Source organism: Lygodium microphyllum, chromosome 29 (genome assembly GCF_053477565.2).
Source record: "Lygodium microphyllum isolate KBCC chromosome 29, Lygodium_microphyllum_v1.1.10, whole genome shotgun sequence".
Lineage (NCBI taxonomy): Eukaryota > Viridiplantae > Streptophyta > Polypodiopsida > Schizaeales > Lygodiaceae > Lygodium > Lygodium microphyllum.
This window is the reverse complement of record NC_141163.1, coordinates 112,757,940-112,779,075: the sequence shown is the minus strand read 5'-3', so window position 1 is coordinate 112,779,075 and position 21,136 is coordinate 112,757,940.

Here is a 21,136-nt window from a genome sequence, read left to right as displayed (position 1 = left end):
CTCTTTTTCTCTCCTCTCTCTCTCTCTCATTTCCTTTTCTCTCTCTACTCTCCCTTTCATTCCTCTCCCTTCCTCTCTCTTTTTCTCTCTCCTCTCTCTCTCATTCCTCTCCTCTCCCTTGGCCTCTCTCATTCCATTTTCTCTCTCCTCTCTCTCTCATTCCTTTTTCTCTCTTCTCTCCCTCTCTCATTTCCTTTTCTCTCTCCTTTCCCTCTCATTCCACTCCCTCCCTCTCTCTTTTTCTCTCTCCTCTCCCTCTCTCATTTCCTCTCCCTCCCTGGCCCTCACCCTCTCTTTCTCTCTTTCTCTATTAGTTTTAATGGTTTTTTTCTCTTTTTCTCTCTCCTCTCTCTCTCATTTTTTCTCTCTCCTCTCCCTCTTTCATTTCGTTTTCTCTCTTCCTCTCCCCTTCTCATTTCATTTTTTCTCTTCCTCTCCCTCTCTCGCCCTCACCCTCTCTTTCTATCTCTCTTTCCCTATTAGGTTTAATGCTACATTCTCTCTTTTTCTCTCTCCTCTCTCTCTCTCTCTCTCTCTCTCTCATTTTTCCTTCTCTCTCCTCTCCCTCTCTCATTTACCTTTCTCTCTTTCTCTCCCTCTCTCATTTCCTGTTCCTTCTTCACCCTAACCCTCTCTTTTTCTCTTTCTATATTATTTTAAATAAAAAATTTCTCTTTTTCTCTCTCCTCTCCCTCTCTCATTTTTTTCTCTCTTCCTCTCCCTCTCTCATTTCCTCTCCCTCCCTTGCCCTCACCCTCACCCATACCCTCTATTGCTCTATTTGCCTATTATGTTTAACATGATATCTCTTTTTCTATCTTCTCCCATTCTCTCCTTTTTTTCTCTCTCCTCTCCCTCTCTCATTTCCTTTGGCTCTCTTTCTCTCCTTCTCTCATTTCCTCTCCCCCTCCCCCTCCCTCTCTCATTTCCCTATTATGTTTTCATCTCTCCCCCCTCTCCCTCTCCCTCTCTCATTTCCCTATTATGTTTTCGTCTCTCCCCCCTCTCCCTCTCCCTCTCTCATTCCCTCTCCCTCTCCCTCTCCCTCTCCCCCTCCCTCTCTCATTTTCTCTCTCTTCCTCCCCCTCCCTCTCTCGTTTCCTCTCCCCCTCCCTCTCCCTCTCTTTAATTTCCCTCTCTTTCTCCCTCATTTCTTCTCCCTCTCTCATTACATAAAAATTATACAAAAAATAAATAAAAAAGAGAGAGAATACACTCTTCCTCTCTCATTCCCTCTCTCTCTTCCTCGCTTTCTCTCTCATTTCCTCCCCCTCCCTCTCCCATTTCCTCCCTCTCCCTCCTTTAATTTCACTCTCTTTCTCCCTCTCCCTCTCCCTCATTTCTTCTGCCTCTCACATTATATACAAATTATACAAAAATTAAATAAATAAGAGAGAGAATACACTCTCCCTCTCTCTCGTTCTCTCATTTCATCCCCTTCCCTCTTGCATTTCCTCCCTCTCACTCTCCCTTCCTCCCCCTCTCCCTCCCTCCCCATTTCCTCCCTCTCCCTCTCTTTCTCTCTCATTTCCTCTCCCTCTCTCAATATATATACACAAATTATAAAAGCAAAAGGGAGAGGGAGAGAGAGAATGCACTCTCCCTCCCTCTCCCTCTCTTATTTCCTCCCCATCCCTCTCCCTCTCCCTTTCTTTCTCTTTCTCTCCCTCTCTCGTTTCCTCCCCCTCCCCCTCCCCCTCCCCCTCCCTCTCTTTCTCTTTCTCTTTCTCTTTCTCTCCCTCTCCCTCTCTCTCCCTCTCTCTCGTTCTCTCATTTCATCCCCCTTCCTCTTCCATTTCCTCCCTTTCGCTCCCTCCCCCTCCCTCTCCCTCTCCCTCTCTTTCTCTCTCATTTCCTCTCCCTCTCTCAATATACATACACAAATTATAAAAGCAAAAGGGAGAGGGAGAGAGAGAATGCACTCCCTCTCCCTCTCTTTCTCCTTCTCTCCCTCTCTCATTTCCTCCCCCTCCCCCTCCCCCTCCCTCTCTTCTCTTTCTCTTTCTCTTTCTCTTTCTCTTTCTCTTTCTCTCCCTCTCTCTTTCTCTTTCTCTCCCTCCCTCTCCCTCTCCCTCTCCCTCTCCCTCTCCCTCTCCCTCTCCCTTTCTTTCTCTTTCATTTCCTCTCCTAAACAAGCAAAAGAGAAAGAGAATTAAACCCTAAACAAGCAAAAGAAGGAGAGAATAGACTCACCGATGAGATATGGCGAGGATTTGGCGGCTCCTCTTTGCGATGAAGGTTCCTCCTCTCCTTCGCGAACGGTAACAACGGCGGCGGTAAGCCTTCTTCCTCTTCCTCTCTCACGACGGTCGCTCTCTCTCTCGCTCTCGCTCTCAAAACAGTAGACGAAAATATGCGAAATAAACTTGCGCTCGATTTCGGCCTGTTTTTTTTCCCTATGGGGCGTCGCAAATGCGACGCAAATGGCGATGCAAATAGCGACGCCGCTACCTGTGTCGCTACCCAAAACCTTTGCTGTAAACGATTGGGTTACCATGCTGCCATCTTGCAAGGGCTCTCATAAGGTGAAAAGAAGAAAACGAGAAGATATAAAACATCACTGGAAGGGGCGTATCATTGCCTTCAAAATTATGCCCGAAGGCTGGTTTGTCAAGGTGCAACATGTTTACATGGCCAAGGATATGCACTTGCCTCCAAACGAACGTGTTCCCCAACAAACACATTGTAAGTTATAAGTTGAATAACGTATATAATTCTTTTCCATTTATGCAAGTTCTAACAAACGGTTCGTCATTGTAGATATCTTTCCGTCAACAAGTATTGAATGGCAACCTGTGGAAAGCCTAAGTGGGACTTTCCATGCCATTCATAAGGTATTGGCAGACATTATTTATGCTGATCAAACTGTGTCTTTTTATAGTGAATGCAAGGTTTTTATATATTATGCACAGTATGTGGTTCCCTCTAAAGCGGATAGGTATGGGAATATCGAAGATTTGCCATTGCCAAGTCTTTCATCTCTAAACTGGGAGATTCCTGACAAGGTAACGGTGCAGAGTTTCAAATTCAAAATATCTCAGGATATTAAAAAGTCCATGACAGCTGGAAGGATCTCAAGAAGAATACGTTTATCATGGTTTGTACCCCTCCATATCTTCGTGGCTTGCTTCAAAACAACAAATTTACAAAGAATGAAGGTATCCTGGCTAAGTAGCAACTTTTCGGAAGAGGATTTGGACAACACTATAGGGACACATTGGAAATCTAGAGAGTGCGATCATAAGGGTGATATCTTGAGGTGTAGTACATGCCCTCAATCCTTGGCTTTGGCTTACAGTATCCCTCGCCAAACTCTTGCTTTGGGCTTTGATTACAGGAGATACAAACTAAGATTGGGTATTTGGGTTCCCTTGGATTTCGATACAGATTACACACCATATAAACTTGCGGTGCACGTTTTTCCGCATGAAGAAGTAAAGAAGGTGAATGTTACTTCCAATTGGAGTCTGAAAGATGTGAGGGATACCTTGGAATTGCTAGACAATACATCCCCTAGATATAAGTTCAAAGTGAATGGTGTAATAATTGGTAAAAGAGCCGAGCACTCTTTCTTTTGTACGAGTTGTTTGTCTCCCACAATTGTGAGTTTTAAGCCTTGAGAATGAAAACTTGGCAGGAATTTATCTTAATAGACTGTCCTTAAGATATTTTTTAATGGGAACTTCATAAGCTATCATGAAGGAAGTTGCCTTTCGAATGTGTATAAATAAAATGTACATTACATTCGATTTACAAGTGAAAATTTTCATTGCACAATGAGGTACAAAAATTGCATAAAAATGTACAAAGCCAAAATAATAAGGCTCGTGTATGCTTATGTTTGCTATTTTCATTCTTTATCGATTTCTTCAAAGATATTTTTTCTCACAGGGCCTTTCTTTGATTGTTGAAAAAATTTCACCTTTACAGGTAGTCTCTTTTCTTGGGGCTTAAGAGGGGATGGATCAAATTTAAGAGGAGAGAGCATTGGCATTCCTTTTTTCTTAGACTCTGCAGCAGTGGTCCCATTGCCTTTGCCCTTGCCCTTGCCTTTACCATTTCCATTGTCCTTACCCTTTCCCTTGACCTTTCCCTTGCTTGTGCCCTTGGCCATTGAAGTTTTGGGAGGAAGAGGGGAGTCAGGATCATACGGTGTGATTGCCTTGTCCAGAATCAGCTCGATGCATCTCTTCCTTATCCACCAAACATATGATTCAGGATAGTCTCTACACTGTAAGAATAAATGTTATAAGTTAGTGAAAAGAAATCATGATAAGGGTTACACAAACATCAAATGAAATTAACTTACATTCACTCCTTCTATTTGTAACAACTTTGAATCCACTGTTCTGCAAATGTTTGAGATAACTCTCCATCCACAAGAATGCGCATCGCTTTGCAATGGAACTTCTTGTAGAAGAAAAGTATAAGGCCTTTGAGGATCAGCAAGATCCTCGTATGTTGTATCCAAAAATGTAGAAACGAGTCTACCAGCACTGCAAAAGGAAGCTTTGTAAGTTCAAAATATTCTTTATAAATAAAATCAAAGTAAGTAATTTTCTTTCAACATACATTCGTGCTTGACCATGAACACCGCTGAGAGAATTCATAAAGATAATTTCCCTTGAAAGACAATTAATGTAGATGAGACTCCAATGCCCTTTGCAAATTCATAAAAGAGGTGAGTAGAAGGGTGAAAGCAAATGAATATAAATTTTCCTCTACAGAAAAAGAAAAATACATTTCTACATAAGGGAAAAAGATGTGGTAATTTGTCACACTATCGAAGCTACGAAAAAATGGTGAAATATTAGAACCAGATTTTGCAAAAAGTTCCACAGAGAGAAGTGGATCAACAATGTATATGGTTTTTCGGATATCGAGAGTGAGAGAGGAGACCAATGCCCTGCAGACAATAGCAAAAGCTATTCAATACAAATTTCATCCAAAATATAATTGAACCTATAAGACTTAACTTACGCAAAAAAAAAAAATATAAACCTTACCTTATGCAACAAAAAACCACGGAGTCAGATAGTTGGACATCCCTTTTTTCCAACATGGGCTTGTCCTCGGGAGATATACTAAGATATTCCTTCTCAAGTTCCGCAGAAACATTCACAAGAATCTGCCCATACACTTTACCCATCCTCTCGCTCTTGACGGGAGCAAGTGATGCGGCTTTCCTCTTGTAAACATCGTCTTCAGTTTCAAACACCTCCTGATTTTTTTCACTCAAGAAAGCCTCCTGCTGGGTGGCACCCCTTGTAGGGTAAAGGTGAGTAACATCCTCAACATTTAGCTTTTTCTCTTTCCTGGACAATTTTGGGGGAATGTTAAGGATTTCAAAGGCTTTTTGATCATTGGAAGGCAAGGGCCTCAGCACTTTGTCAAACCTATACCTGACTCTGCTGATGATGCTGAAATCTTTATTTATAAGGGTGATCCTATGAGCATGGGCGGCAGCAATGTAAGCATCATTCATGAAATCAATAACAAAATCTTCTGCGGCCTCTTGCAGGGCAAGAATGGCTGAGAGTTGCCACTTCTTATTTAGACCAGAGACAGTTGCCACTTGAGACAATCTATCAGAGATCTCTTTAACGACCCTTATAAAAGCAGCTTTTGGAATGACATGCTGTGTAGCTCTCTGGGCTTTCCTGATCTCACTGAAACATCTCTGCATATAGAAGAACCTGGACTTCCTCTTTCTCTTTTGTGGCTTGGGAGGTTCAGTGGCTTCAGCAGATGTAGGCTCAGGTGCCATTGTAGGGAATGAATCTTTCACAGGGCAAGCCTCACCCTTTGCTTCCTCAACTTCAGGAGAAGAAACATTTATAGAAGATGTAAGGCCAACACTTGGTGTAGGGGGGATTTCTATTGTAAAATGCTCTGGGGCCTGTGATGGACCAGCTTCAGTAAACTTGGAAGAGGGCTCCTCCTCAGATTCATCAAATTTTAACTTTCTTCTACCCCCACTGTCCTTCCCATCCAGATACACTCTTCTTGCAGTTTGCTTTGTCCTTGCCATCCAGAAAAGCAAAAATAACAACCAGAAGGACAATAACTGAAACAGTAAAAATCTGTAAATCAAACAGGCTAATTGGCGCGAAAAGGGACAAAATGAGCAATTCCGATACGGCGCGATATGAACAAAACGAGCAGAATGGAACAACGCCCTCGCTCCGTATTGGAGACCAGAATGCCGATACGGCGCGATATGGAGGAAACCAAGACTGCGTATGAACACCCTCGCTCCGTATCGGCAATGACACAAGGGTGAGACCAAAATGCTGATACGACGCAATATGGAGCAAATGAAGACATCGTATGGACGCCCTCGCTTCGTATTGGCACTGACAAAAGCGGAATAATAATATACCTGCTCCGTATTGGTGAGACCAAACTGCTGATACGGCGCGATATTGAGGAAACGAGAACAGCGTTCGGACGCCCTCGCTCCGTATCGGCACACCTCTTTTTACTAGCGAATAAAGGACTCAGCCGAAAGACCACTGATACAATGTGAGAGATAAGAAACGGAGAAGACACAAGTCTTGTATCGCACCGTATCGGCAAGCAAGGCGGGAAGAGCTCGAGAAATGAAAAGTGTACACGTAGGAAAAATTACCACTTATATACCCAGGTCAATCATGACACATGTCGGACACGTGTCCGACGCTGATTGTGCCACGTATCTGCATTTATGGTTCGTATGCTACGTGTCAAGTAACGACCGGTCCACTTGTTTGCCACGTGGTTATCGGCCATGTGTTGGCCAACGGCTACTGCCACGTGTATGAGACCAACGGATACTGCCAGGTGGCATAATTCCGCGCCTACATAAGGGTGTGTTCCTTATCTGTACGGCTTTTTTCGGTTTTTCGAGACCTCTGTTTGTATTGCTAATACGGCGCGAGAGTGATTGTTTGCCTTCTTCGCTTTCCTCTCTTCGCGTCATTTTGGAGGTTCTGCAGAGTCTTCTTTCAGCTCTCCTCTCAAGCTCATTCTGCCCAAGCTCGTGTGACCACCGTTGTGGCTCTCGCGGTTCTTACTGGAATCACCGATACGGCGCGAGGGGGCCTATCCGTCTGAATCGTTTCTCTCTTATCGCACCGTATCGGCAGAAGTTGTAAACATGTCTGAACCCATAGAATTCCTAGGATCCAAGGTTTCTCTAGGAACTGGTAAAAGAAGAAGGCTTTCAAAAGGCTCAAGGGCATCAACATCTGATGAGCCTGTGCATTCTTTTTCCTCTCCATCCTCTGCCACCAGTGTGAGAAGGCCAAGTACATCTCCAGGGAAGTGAACGTCGGTAGTGAGAGGTCAAGGAGTATCAGAGCTCACTGATATCACTCCATCAGAGAGGCTACTTGATTTTATGCTTCAGAATGGAATGGATCTCTCATTCTATGGAGTTGTGAAAAATGTGTTTAATCCTGATTGGGAACTTGACAAAGTTCTGAAATCTTGTGAAAAATATATTGTGGAGGACTTTTTGGAGTTTGAAAATCTTGCAGGTCCTTCTGTTGAAGTTGGCACAATTGAATATGTCCATGTTCCCATTGGGTCAACAGGAAATGAAAAGTCAGTATTTACTAAAAAGTGCAGGGCCCACTCTCTGGAGAGGTTTTATTCAAGAGACATATTTTGCTGCACTCATTCCAAAAACTGCAAGATGATGAGAAAATCTGCTGCTTTTATTGTTTTCACCCTTGTCAAATACCCTGTGAAAGCTGAGGAGTAACAGTTGGAAGGAGCAAAGTCTGCCAGCTTTTGCATGTTAGATGATCTGGTAGATGAAAAGGAAACAGAGGAGGTTGTAGATACAGATTTTGAGGCTTCTATTGCTGAGAATTTGGATGTTGCTCACTTCAAAGCTGAGACTATCATTGAGGAGAGCCAAGGAGATACAAACCCTCAACCTGATGAGAGTTCTCACCATATTGTTCCTTCCCTACCATGTATACCTTTTAAGGACAAGGAGTACATTTTACTGTCAGATATTCAAAAACTTTTTAATCTCAGGGAAGATTATTGTCTTGCAATTATTGCAGAGGCTGCTGATGCTGCAAATGGGATAATTGACACAGAAAATGAATCAAAGGAAGAGATTCTGAAACTTGATAAAGAAACTCTAGATGATAAGTTTATTGATGCTGGTGAGGCCCTCTCTCTTTGTTTTGAAAAGGCCAAAGAAGCTGAGAAAGAGTTGAGTATTACTGATGAGGACTTCGATCGCATTCAAAGCGAACTCGGGATTTCCAATTTTGGAAGAGAGGAGTCTGAATATGTTAAAGAATTGACTAACACCAATGAGACAGCATCATCAATTAATTTATGGAATCCATTTAAATTGGAGTACGATGAAAATCAAGTGGTAAGATAATTTTGAATTTGCTTTTACACATTGGTAGGTTTACATTTCATGCTCATTTAGTATGGGTTTTATTTGCAGTTGGAGATTGCTGATACAGATAACTTCTTGGGGCGTGGCAAAGGATCGAGAGCTGCTAGTAACACATTCAAAGACATTGCACTCGGCCACTACTTGGCTAGGATTGACCTTGATTCCTTTTTTGTACTTCATAGTAGTTTCTCAGAGGATGCAGCATGGCCCATACTTTGTATTAAAGCTCTTACAAGGCTTGTAGGTTTCTCAGGATTACAATATAATGCCCACAAAGTAATGTTTTTGGAAAAGACTGTAGCAATTAGGATTTTTGGCTACGGTCCAGGTTACTCTGCTTCTAGAGCAGGATACTTTTTGGCATTTTCATCCTACGCCTTAGCTGCAGACCGAACTGATGTAAAATCTATATCTGGCTACAAGAGAAAAAAATTTCTACATTATAGAGGAAAGAATCCTGAGGAGGAAGAGAATGTGAGAGTTTTGGAAAACTAGCTTTGTATATATTCTTTCTTATATATAAAAGTGCGATTGCTCATGTGTCATTGCCGTCTTTTATTTGCATTCTTTGAAGTTGTCGTCGAAAAAACCAGTTGAATAGCTCCTCCAAAGCATTGCTTTTTGTAACTCCTCCCCCATGCCTTGTGCTTCGAAAATAACTTGTGCGTGCTTGATAGTGGGATTTTTCCATGCCTTGGTTGCTATAAGTTGCTAAGGGGCCATGCTCCTCCACAAAGAAAGGTCCATGAATATGAAGAATATGCTGCAATACAAAGTAACACAAAGTTTATACCAATTGAAAAACCTATCAAAATAAACCCATATTAAATAATTATTACTTTACCAGATAAAAAGTGATATCTTTTTTTCCCCATGCCTCTTTTATCGCCTGAACAAGCTTTGTGATTGATCTTTTGAACTCTTCCGCATATGTATATGTTGTCTTATGTTGCCTGAGGAGTTTCAGAAAAACATCAAGGTGTATCCAGACCTCCATTCTAAGAAACGCAAGCCTCGGCGTGCTTGCAACATTTGTTGTGATCTCACATAGCTCTCTCCAACACTCCCAAGCCGCATTCACCTACCTTCCTGAATGGTTTCCTAAGAATTGTCTAGCTTTTGAGCCTCCCATAGAGACATCGGCCAAGATATCTCTTGTTTTTCCTGAAAGTATTGGATCCTTTCTCAAGTGAACTTGGCCCCCATGAAATCCCATTTTCGATAGCAATGCCTCGCATTTATCAATACACTCATCTGATAAAGATAATGGCTTAATGGAATATGCGTAGTCAAGATGCAACCTGAGAAGCTTATCGATTATTCTAATCTCTGCATGCAAAGTACAAATATGAACATTCTTAAGAGAGATGGAAAGAATGGGATCCCAGATGTCTTCTATGTTTTTAAATTTACTCAAATCTATAGAGTCTCTATTTGGGGCTCTTCTTACTGGTCGCAAACTACTCCAATCTTTGGATCCAATACTTTCCATGCAATAAATGCAAGGATATTTTGCATTTGCACCATTACATATTCCAAGCATACATTTGATAGTTTTCAAATCAGCACTCATATGCCATTCCACATTAAATTTACCAACCCCATCAACTACCAACATTTCGCCTTCACTTTGAGACTTAATGATATTTGGAATACCTGTATGGTTGAACAACCATTTCAACGTTTGATGATTTTCAATTGGTACCTGGGCTACACCAATCCACCAAATCTCCATCTCGGATTGGATCTTATGCAATGGAGCTTTGCCCTCGCCATTGCCATGGTCCAATGCCATGTTCATGAGGCAAATGCTAATTCTTTCCATCTTCTGTCCGTTTTGAATCTGTGCTTCATCCAACTTCAAGGCAAACTTTAGAACACCATAACTTTCTTCTACTGTGATTTTATACATGTGAACCATTGCAATTTGCATCTTTTTTAGATCAACCCATATATTGTTAAACTCATTGTAATAAAAAATTGCCTGTTTTTTTTGTTTTTCATAGGACATAGACCTTTCGATGTGAATGTAATCTCCAAAAACATGTGGAATCTTGCGATTCATGGAAATTCTTGCAGTCGAAACTGCAAGGGCTCGGGGCAATCCAAATATAGTTACCCTATTGCGTTTAAGATTTTTAAACCATAATCTAGAGATAGCACGATAACCTTTTCAACTTATACCCTCAGTATCACATGTCTCTACGATTTCATTTGCTTTCACTGTGCCTTTTAAATCCTTCACTAACTCTCTCAGAGTTGGACCTCTCAAATCCACATTTTCTGGTGACTTAAGAATCCTCAAAATGTCTTTCTTATTCATGGTTTCCTTCAAAAGTTTGATTCTTTCCTCATTCTCTCGGATATTTATGCCTAGTATGTTAGAGACATATTTCTTTGTAAGATTTAGTCTCCTTTTCTTTGCTCTCTCACACAAGCTGGTTATATTTTTTAATGGTCTCTTCCTCTCTCTAAATCCTACTGGAGTTTCTCTCAAGCGTGTTAGCTTATCTTGCAATGAATTGTTAACATTTTTCAAAATATCAATCTGACTTGTCAACTCTAAAATATTTGTTTGTGTAGTTTCTAGTGCTTTTTTCATTTCGTGCACTTGAGCTATATATGTGTAAGATGTAGAGTATAACCTCATACAGTAGCCAAGCATTCCATTGTAACCTTCTCCAGCATATCTTATATAGTCATGGACATTCAAAAAAGGAGGTGGTTTACCTGTAGAAGGATCCCTGGGATAGATATTTCCATCCACCCACAAATCTATATGCTTCATTCCTTGTGTTCGCAACCTGTTGGCTTCAATCTCATCTATCAATACTCGATGATGCATACTTCTCCAAGATGTGTAAGTCGGATCTAGCTGAATAGATAGCTTGTATTTACGTGTGCTTGCGCCTGTGTTATTTGAAGTAGTATTGCTAGACATTCTAGCAAATGAACCGAGCAAGAATCTCACAGTGATAGGAAGCAAGTGCAACAAAAGGAATGGTAAAAGAGAATAGTGTATAGAAAGAAAACGCGGGAGCAAACAAATGCAAAGTTCATACAAAAATCTCGAAAATACAAAATCTCTCGAGTTCCAAGACAATAAACGGCCGAAAAGGTGACCCCTGACCTGGATTAAAAGATGAGGGCAATTAATGGCCGACCTCTTCAATGAACCAAATATTCTCTCATTAATCACATCTGGACAACCAAATTTAGAGGTTTTATTCTTCCTAAACCTCAACTAATTAGCAACTTAATCACTTTCTTACAAGTGCCATTTTTGAAGCGTTTTTGGCCCTAATGTTGAGTTTAATCCAATATGGGAGACGAAAAAATATAGAGAATCTAAGGCACAAACAATATATTATTTCTTGTTCTCCTAATGGAATGTACTTTAAAGACAAACAAAATAAGTAAACTAGTGTACCGACTCATGCTGAGTGGAGGATGATCATTGGCGTATGTCCAAGTGTCCTTCCAATCTTGAATGGTCAGAGATTGTGGAGTTCTTCTATTAGTGGGGGGTGCATATTTAGGGTGGTCCAATAGGAAGAAAACGATGATGATTGTCATAGATGGTTTTCTTCAAGCATGTTGGTCTAGTAGAAACCAGAGAGGGACCGCAAATTAGACATGCATGATATCCTGATGTAGTTGAACCTGTAAAAACAAGTGGATTAATGATGACATATATTTGATTAAGGGTAAGAATGAATAAAATAGAGTATGCAACTTATACCTGAACACTCTCCATAGCTTGGAAAGTCATGCATGGTCCACAACAACATGCCCTTTAAAGTGAAATCTCCAGAGGACAATGATGCACTCACATCTTGCACCTCAACACCTCTCCATAGCATTTCTAGCTTCTCGATTAAAGGCTCTAAGTAAACATCCATGTTTTTTACTTTGTGTTTTCCAGGAATCAAAAGGGACAACATTACATGTCCTTTGTTTATTGCCATGGATGGAGGGATATTATAGTTCACTAATACCACTGGCCATACACTATATGAGGTGCTTTTGATGCCAAATGGATTTATTCCATCTAATCCTAGACCAAATCTCAAATTTTTGGGCTCTTCTTTGAAAGTAGGCCACAAATTGTCTACGCGTTGCCAAGTTGGTGTGTCTGAAGGAATTCTCCACTCTCATCACTTGAATGGTGACTAGCATGCCATAACATGAGTCTTGCAATAGATTCACACTTAAACATAATTTGAATACGTGGAATAATAGAAAAATATTGCAAAACCTTACGAGGCACATCCATTGATTTCATCTCTTGGTTGTATCTTGGTACACCACAAATAGGACACTGTTGTGCAGATGCATTATTCCCACGAAACAAGATGCAATCATTGACACATGCATGGATTTTAACGTAATGGAGACCTCCAAGAGATGTCAAGAAATGCCTTTCTTGATCCCTTCTAGTTGGTAATTTATTTTCATTTGGAAGCATTTGTGACAATAACCTACATATATTGTGCAAACAGAGTTAACAAACCGCGAATATTGTCTAGAAGCATTTATGAATTAATATCAAATGATACATACTTCAATAATGCATTCAAGCTAGCATTAATCCATCCATAAATGGTTTGTAAGTTCAGTATCTCGAGAGATGCACGTAGAACGGAGTAGGTGCAACCTTCGTACAATGGAGTTTTCGACGCTATGTGTAGCGGGTCATCTGTCTCTCTAGTGGCGCCCTCCCCCCGAACCTCATGGAAAAATAAATCGTGCACCATGTTGTCCAAAATCTCTTCCTCCAAAACTTGATGGGGCATTGGAAGAGGGCTGCTATCGTCGTCATCAGTCTCTACTCTTCTTGAGGACTCTGCCTCCTTGTGTCGATGCTTCGCAGCCTCTCGATGCCCTGGAGGGACCATTTGAGGATGTGGTACTACATCCTACCCAATAAAAAAAAGAGGTTTTGTTTAATGGTGAAGACACAACATAGACCAATAATATTTGTGCAAATAAAGCAATGAAAATTACTGGGTCTTTTTCTTAGTCCCACTCTCCGTACATGCTGAGGTGTGACATTGTGATTCGACGTGATGCCAGGAGGCATATTCCACGGTGGATTCCGTGAGGTTTTACGGTGGATTCCGTAAACTTAGATGACCGGGGCTCATACACAAAGAGGATTCTTTGTGCGAGAAGTTGAGGGGGACGCCTATCCTTTTCGGGCGTTTCATTAATTTAGTGTATACATGGGTGATTCCATAGCGGGTGATTCCGCAAAATGTATATTAAATTAATAAACGTTTATGAGTTTAGAGTGCGCACTCGTAATAAATTAAGGTTAGGATTTATTTCTAACCAGTTGATTTATTTATGTAGCTGAAGACTGCTAGGTATTCACTTTTGTCGGTTTAATTGTATTATTTTACTAACGATTGTGAATGCTTCAGTTGATGTGTAGAGATAGCAGCAGTGGCGGAGGAAAGCATTGGAGTCTAGAAAGTATTCGACCTTTGGATTATATTTTGATAGGCGCCACACCTATATTTTGTTATGTCTATTGAGGCATCGATTATTGATTATTATTTTTGTATGCGCCTATGCGCACGGATATGTTATTTCTATTTGGGACATTGTGTTGGGCGTGCTAGATTCCATGGGCACCGTCCATTAGCTTTATTTCCTATTTTTGTAGAAAGCAAACTCAAAAGCTAAAATCTTGTCATATTTTTGTAAATTGGGCTATTATTGAGTATGAAGATGGAAATATACATAAAATACATGCTTTGTGAAGCGCTCACACAAGGCATGGGGGGAGATTGAACCCAATTGGTCTCTTGCTTCTTGTCGTTCATGCTTTTACATTGTTTTTTGTGCAAAAAGGTAGAGTTCATTGTTCTTGGGGACCTTCCGGGATTCACTACGTGAGCATACTGTGACCGATCTGCGCACCAGTAGTATCAAAACGGAGCTGAGATCAAGAGCTTCCAATCGCTACCCATCTCGTGTGAAGGCGGAGCTCCTGGAACGATCGGGCTCTATAGTCAATCTCGTCGTGAACAGTAGATACAGGCAGACTTCTGGCGATCAAGAACCCCTGTTTCTACTCTCAGATCGCGAAGGACCAGGCTGTGCAGGTGGAGGACCACGCATCCATCTCCTTCATCAAGTCGTAAAAAAAAAACAGAGATAAGCTTTCTTCATATCCAAGGTAATTGCTTCAACAAGGCTTAAGACTAAGCTTAGAAGCTTCAAAAGCTTCAAGCTTCACAATTTTTTTTGCCGTGGTATCTCAGGAGCTCTCCGCGTTTTTCGCACCGTGCTGAAACCCCCCCCCCCCCCCCACGAAATCAGACGACTCACTGTTAAGCTTTTCAAGCTTAATCTCTTAAGTCAAAGCTAAACTACTCAAGTCATACAAGGCAAGCAAATTCATAAACTCCGGGTCCTGCGCACCAAAAGTCAAGTCCTGCAAGTTGACTGGAATCAAGTCCTGCAAGTTCATCAAGTCGGCCTAAGTTTTGCAAGTCTGTAACTCTGCAAGTCGGCTAAGTCTGCAACTCTGCAAGTCAGACTAGTCAACTGGAGTCAGAATTGACTAGTGCTCAAAACTCCTAGAAGGGCTGTTCCTACGCAAAAACTCTGAACTGGAAAGTTGTTCGTGGCAAAGTATTCTACTCATCCACCGGTCCACTGAAGTATTTTCAGCAAACGAAGAAGGAAATATTGCAGATTTTCTGAAAATTGAGAAAGAAATACCCAAAAATACATAGCCTTGTAACCCCGAATTTGAGCTACGCTCATCCCGCTAACCTGATTTTGAGTGAGAAAGGTCTTTTGAGTTTTACAGGATGAAGACCCCACATATGGATGATCCTATGGCTGAAGACGACCTACCTGAGCCTACCATGGAACAAAAGTTGGATCTAATCATGCTGCAATTGGAAGAAGAACGAAGGGCTAGGCAAGCATTGCAAGCGCAATTGACAAAATTACAAAGAGCGTCTACCGACAAAGAAGAACCTCAAGCTCAAGATTTGATTCGACGCACCATCGACGCCACTCTTGAAGCACAAACCATTCGCAAGGAATCAAAGATAAGTAAACGAAGTTTCAAATTTCGCACTTTCAATGGTATACGAGAAGAAAAGACTGTTTTATCATTCATTAGCTAGTTTGATGACTATTTCCATGAGGAAACCTATCCAGAAAAAGATAAAATCAAGTGTGTTACTAATCATTTGGTAGACAGAGCATCACTTTGGTGGACTGTAGTACGCAAGAGCATAGAATGTCCTGCTACTGGGGAAGATTTCAAGAAGAAGTTCATGCAGAATTTCCTTCCATCGCAATTTCATGAGAAGGCTATCAAGCAATGGGATTTACTTCAACAACGGGATCGTGAGCCTATTCCACAGTATATAGAGCGTTTTTGGAATGCACTCCTACAGCTACGCATGCTTGAAGACGTACCAGAGACGACACATAAGCGGAAGTATATGTCTGGACTTCTTGGACATTACTACGCTGAAGTGAACATGTTCAAGCCTGCTACCCTTGAAGACGCCATCTCACTAGCTCACGACACTGAAGATAAGTTACGTGGTAGAGACAGACGACCACAACAATTCCAAGCCAATGGTAATTATGGATCTAAACAATTCAATTTCAATTTTAGAAGGTTTAATCCAGGTCGTTTCTCTTCACCATCTTTCCGTAAGAATTGGGCTAAACCACCTGCATTACCATCCAATGTCAATCCAAATCCTAAGCCTATTCCACAAGCAAATCCAAATGTACCCAGACTTCTAGCCATTTCAAATAATGTAACCAAAGCCAAGCCAATTGTATGCTACAAATGTCACCAGCCTGGGCATCTCGCAGCAAATTGTCATTCAAAGAAGCCACTAGCACATATCAACTATCTTGGAGCCATGGACAAAGACGAGCATGAGGATATGCCTGATTTCACTGAAGATGAGGATGATACTACTACTACTTCCGACACTTTACCAGGTATGCCTACTCCACATTCATTATTGACTATGAAATGTTTGGTGCATGGAAAGGAAAGGACTATCTTGCATGATGACGGTAGTACTCATGACTTTATTTCAGCAAAATTGGTAAAGGAATTGAAATTACAGACTGTACCTACGCATTATCGCATAAAAACTGTATTTTTAGGCACTAGGTACAATGGCACACAAGAAGTACAAGATTTAGAAATTCAAATTGGTTCATATATTGAAATAAGAAATTTCTTAGTTGTTCCATTACAGTCAAGCGACATTATTTTGGGAATGCCTTGGCGACACCAGCATAATCCAAATATAGATTATTCCACGCACACAATGAATATTAATTTTCAAGGAAAATCTATTACATTATATGGTATGCATGTATCTAATATTTTTCCACTACTTTCGCATACTCAAGCAAAACGTGCATTACGCAAGAGTACTAAATCATATCTCATTTGGGTGAATGAATTGCAAGCAAAGGAAAATCATATGCACCCTAGGCATAAGGAATTTCTTGCATATTTTAAGGACTGTTTTGTAGAAGACCTACCACCAGGTTTACCACCTTCACGTCCAGAAGACCATAAGATTGATTTGATACCTGGCACACAACCACCTTGCAAAGCACCATATAGGCACAATCAAATAGAGTAAAAAGAAATCCAGAGTCAAGTTGAAAAATTACTAAATAGAGGTTTAATTCGACCTAGCAGTTCTCCATTCGGTGCACCTGTACTCTTAGTTAAGAAAAAGAATAATACCTATCGTATGTGTATTGACTACCAAGCTTTAAATAAGATCACTGTAAAGAATAGGTATCCTATACCTAGAGTTGATGACCTTATGGACAAACTGCAAGGATCTTCTATATTTAGTAAAATTGACCTTAAGTCTGGATATCATCAGGTGAGGCTAGATAGATCTGACATATTTAAGACTGCATTCACAACACAGTTTGGCCATTACGAATTCTTAGTCATGCCATTCGGATTGACTAATGCACCTGTCACTTTTAGTAGAATGATGAACCGTATCTTTTTAAAATATCAGTATTGTATGATTGTTTTCTTTGATGATATTTTGGTGTTTAGTCAAAGTGAAAAAGAGCATTATGAGCATTTATCATTAGTTTTTCAATTATTGAAAGAAAATCAATTGTTTGTAAATCCTGAAAAGAGTGAATTCTTTAAGACAGAAATTGAGTATTTAGGTCATATTGTATCATTTGAAGGAATCAAAGTTGATCCTAAGAAAATTGATGCAATATTGCATTGGCCTGTTCCTAAAAATGTTCATGAGTTACGCTCATTCCTTGGTCTTGCTAGTTTCTATAGGAAGTTTGTACGTAATTTTTCATTACTTGCTTTACCATTAACAAAACTTCTCAAGAAAGGAATTGTTTATCAATGGACTGAAACTCAGCAGAAATCCTTTGACTTACTGAAATGTGCATTAACCAATGTCCCTGTTTTACAGTTGCCTGACTTTAATAGACCATTCTTTCTAGTTGTGACCGATGCTAGCGGATCAGGAATAGGAGCTGTACTAATGCAAGACAATCATCCAATAGCATATTCTAATACTAAGCTGAAACCCTCTGAGCTGAAATATTCCACTTATGACAAAGAACTATTAGCAGTAGTACAAGCATACTACTTAATGGGTTCAGAATTCATGATAAAGACTGACCAGCAAAGCATTAGACATTTACTTAGCCAACCCCAAATTTCTGACCGTCATATCAAATGGGCTTCCTTCATTCAAATTTTTCATCCTATCATTCAATACCAACCTGGAAAAGAAAATGTAGTTGCTGATGCATTGAGTAGAAGACCTGCAATTCATAATATTTCTGTCATATCTTTTGATTCTTTGATTGCTATGAAAGATACATATCACCATGATATTACTTTTCATTCTGATTGGCAAAAATTACTTCAAAATAATTTCATTCCTATTGATTCATTGTCATATAATGATGGATTTATGTTTTTTGAAAAGAGACTGTGTGTTACTATTCCATTTCGATCTTTTGTTTTGAATGAAATTCATTGTCCCCCATATCAAGGTCATAGAGGTATCATATCTACATTACGCATGTTAACTGAAGATTTTTATTGGCCGCATATGGATGCAGATGTATCTAATTTCGTTTTTGAATGTTTGATTTGTCAAAGAATAAAGAGACATCATGGTAAACATTATGGATTACTAATGCCTTTATCTATTCCATCTAAACCTTGGGAACATATTTCTATGGATTTCATTACTGGTTTACCAAATACTAAATCTAACTATGATATGATTTGGACAGTTGTAGATAGATTTAGTAAGCAAGCATATTTCATTCCATGTAAGAAAACTTTAACAGCATCACAAGCAGCACAATTATTTTTGAAAACTGTTTTTACTAACCATGGATTGCCAAAAGTGATTATTTCAGATCGTGACTCTAGATTTTGTAACAATTTTTGGATTACACTGTTTGCAAATCTAGGCACAAAGATTGATTTCTCATCTGCATTTCATCCAGAAACAAATGGACAAACAGAAGCCACAAACAGCACCATTCTAGATCTTTTACGTGCATATACTATCTCTAAACCTCAAACATGGGACACTCATTTGCATTTATTACAGTTTACATATAACAATACACCGCACACATCTACAAAGAAATCACATTTTAAAGTCATTTATGGATATAGATTATCTACACCTGTTGCATCTTTGTCTAATAGAATTCAGAGTGCTGATGATATTGCTAGTATGCATAACAGTATTTTTGATGAGGTTAAGGATATGATTGCTAAAGCCCAATAATCATATACCAAACAAGCCAACAAGAAAAGACAAGCCATGAATTTCAAAGTTGATGATTATGTTTGGCTGAGAATAGAAAAACGTAGACTGCAAAGTGTAGATAGACATCCAGTTGTCAAATTAGCTCCTAGATTCTATGGACCATTTAGAATCATTCATAAGATTAATGATAATGCATTCAAGTTAGAATTACCATCTCATTGGAAAATTCACAATACATTTCACATTAATTTATTGAGACCATTTAGAGGCCAATTACCTATCCACCCTGTTTATGAAAATCCACCTTTATTAGAGGAAGAGACTGAAATACTTGAACTAGAAGCCATCATAGACACTGACTACATGACCACTAGAACTGGCCGAAGGTATTCTAGATATCTAGTAAAATTTAAGAACCATCCTGTCGAGGAAGCACAATGGATGCACGCTAGAGACTTAAATGCTTTCCCCACTCTGTTAGCTCCACATTGAGCTAATAGCAATTGAGGTCAATTGCTATCCCACCCTCGGGGTATGATGCCATGAGGCATATTCCACGGTGGATTCCGTGAGGTTTTACGGTGGATTCCGTAAACTTAGATGACCGGGGCTCATACACAAAGAGGATTCTTTGTGCGAGAAGTTGATGGGGACGCCTGTCCTTTTCGGGCGTTTCATTAATTTAGTGTGTACATGGGTGATTCCATAGCGGGTGATTCTGCAAAATGCATATTAAATTAATAAACGTTTATGAGTTTAGAGTGCGCACTTGTAATAAATTAAGGTTAGGATTTATTTCTAACCAGTTGATTTATTTATGTAGCTGAAGACTGCTAGGTATTCACTTTTGTCGGTATAATTGTATTATTTTACTAACGATTATGAATGCTTTAGTTGATGTGTAGAGATAGCAGCAGTGGCGGAGGAAAGCATTGGAGTCTAGCGAGTATTCGACTTTTGGATTATATTTTGATAGGCGCCACGCCTATATTTTGTTATGTCTATTGAGGCATCGATTATTGATTATTATTTTTGTATGCGCCTATGTGCACGGATATGTTATTTCTATTTGGGACATTGTGTTAGGCGTGCCAGATTCCATGGGCACCGTCCATTAGCTTTATTTCCTATTTTTGTAGAAAGCAAACTCAAAAGCTAAAAGCTTGTCATATTTTTGTAAATTGGGCTATTATTGATCATGAAGATGGAAATATACATAAAATACATGCTTTGTGAAGCGCTCACACAAGGCATGGGGGGAGATTGAACCCAATTGGTCTCTTGCTTCTTGTCGTTCATGCTTTTACATTGTTTTTTGTGCAAAAAGGTAGAGTTCATTGTTCTTGGGGACCTTCCGGGATTCACTACGTGAGCATACTGCGACCGATCTGCACACCACGACGTGCTCGAAAAAAACATCCTCGACAATGATCACACATACATTTGATTTTTTGTTGTAGCCAAGCGTCTCAATTGTGAAGACGCAATGTCTCATCCTCATTGGAGGATGTATCGTTTGTTGACTCAACATGTCCTATACTAGTAGAAGATGACGACATAATTACACCTGAATCATAAGGACATAAATGATTTCATTTGGTATATATGTCATATTCTCTAAATGCATTGATACTTACAACATGGAGGAAAAATTTTTGATATTGAAAGACTAGGAAAGTCATGTTGATCCAAAAACAATCAAAACCTAGCATCTAATCAGTTTAATTGTAACTACGCATCTATTAATGCATGCAGTTCGAGCTTGACATCACTAATCATGTCTATCTATCACTTCATGAAGACAATGAGGGAAGGAAATAAGAGTAAAAAGAGGATAGGAGGAAGGAAGAGCCAAAGAGTAAATAACAAGAGCCAAATAGCAAGGAAGAGAAGAAGATTCAAGCAACTTACCAAGGGAAGG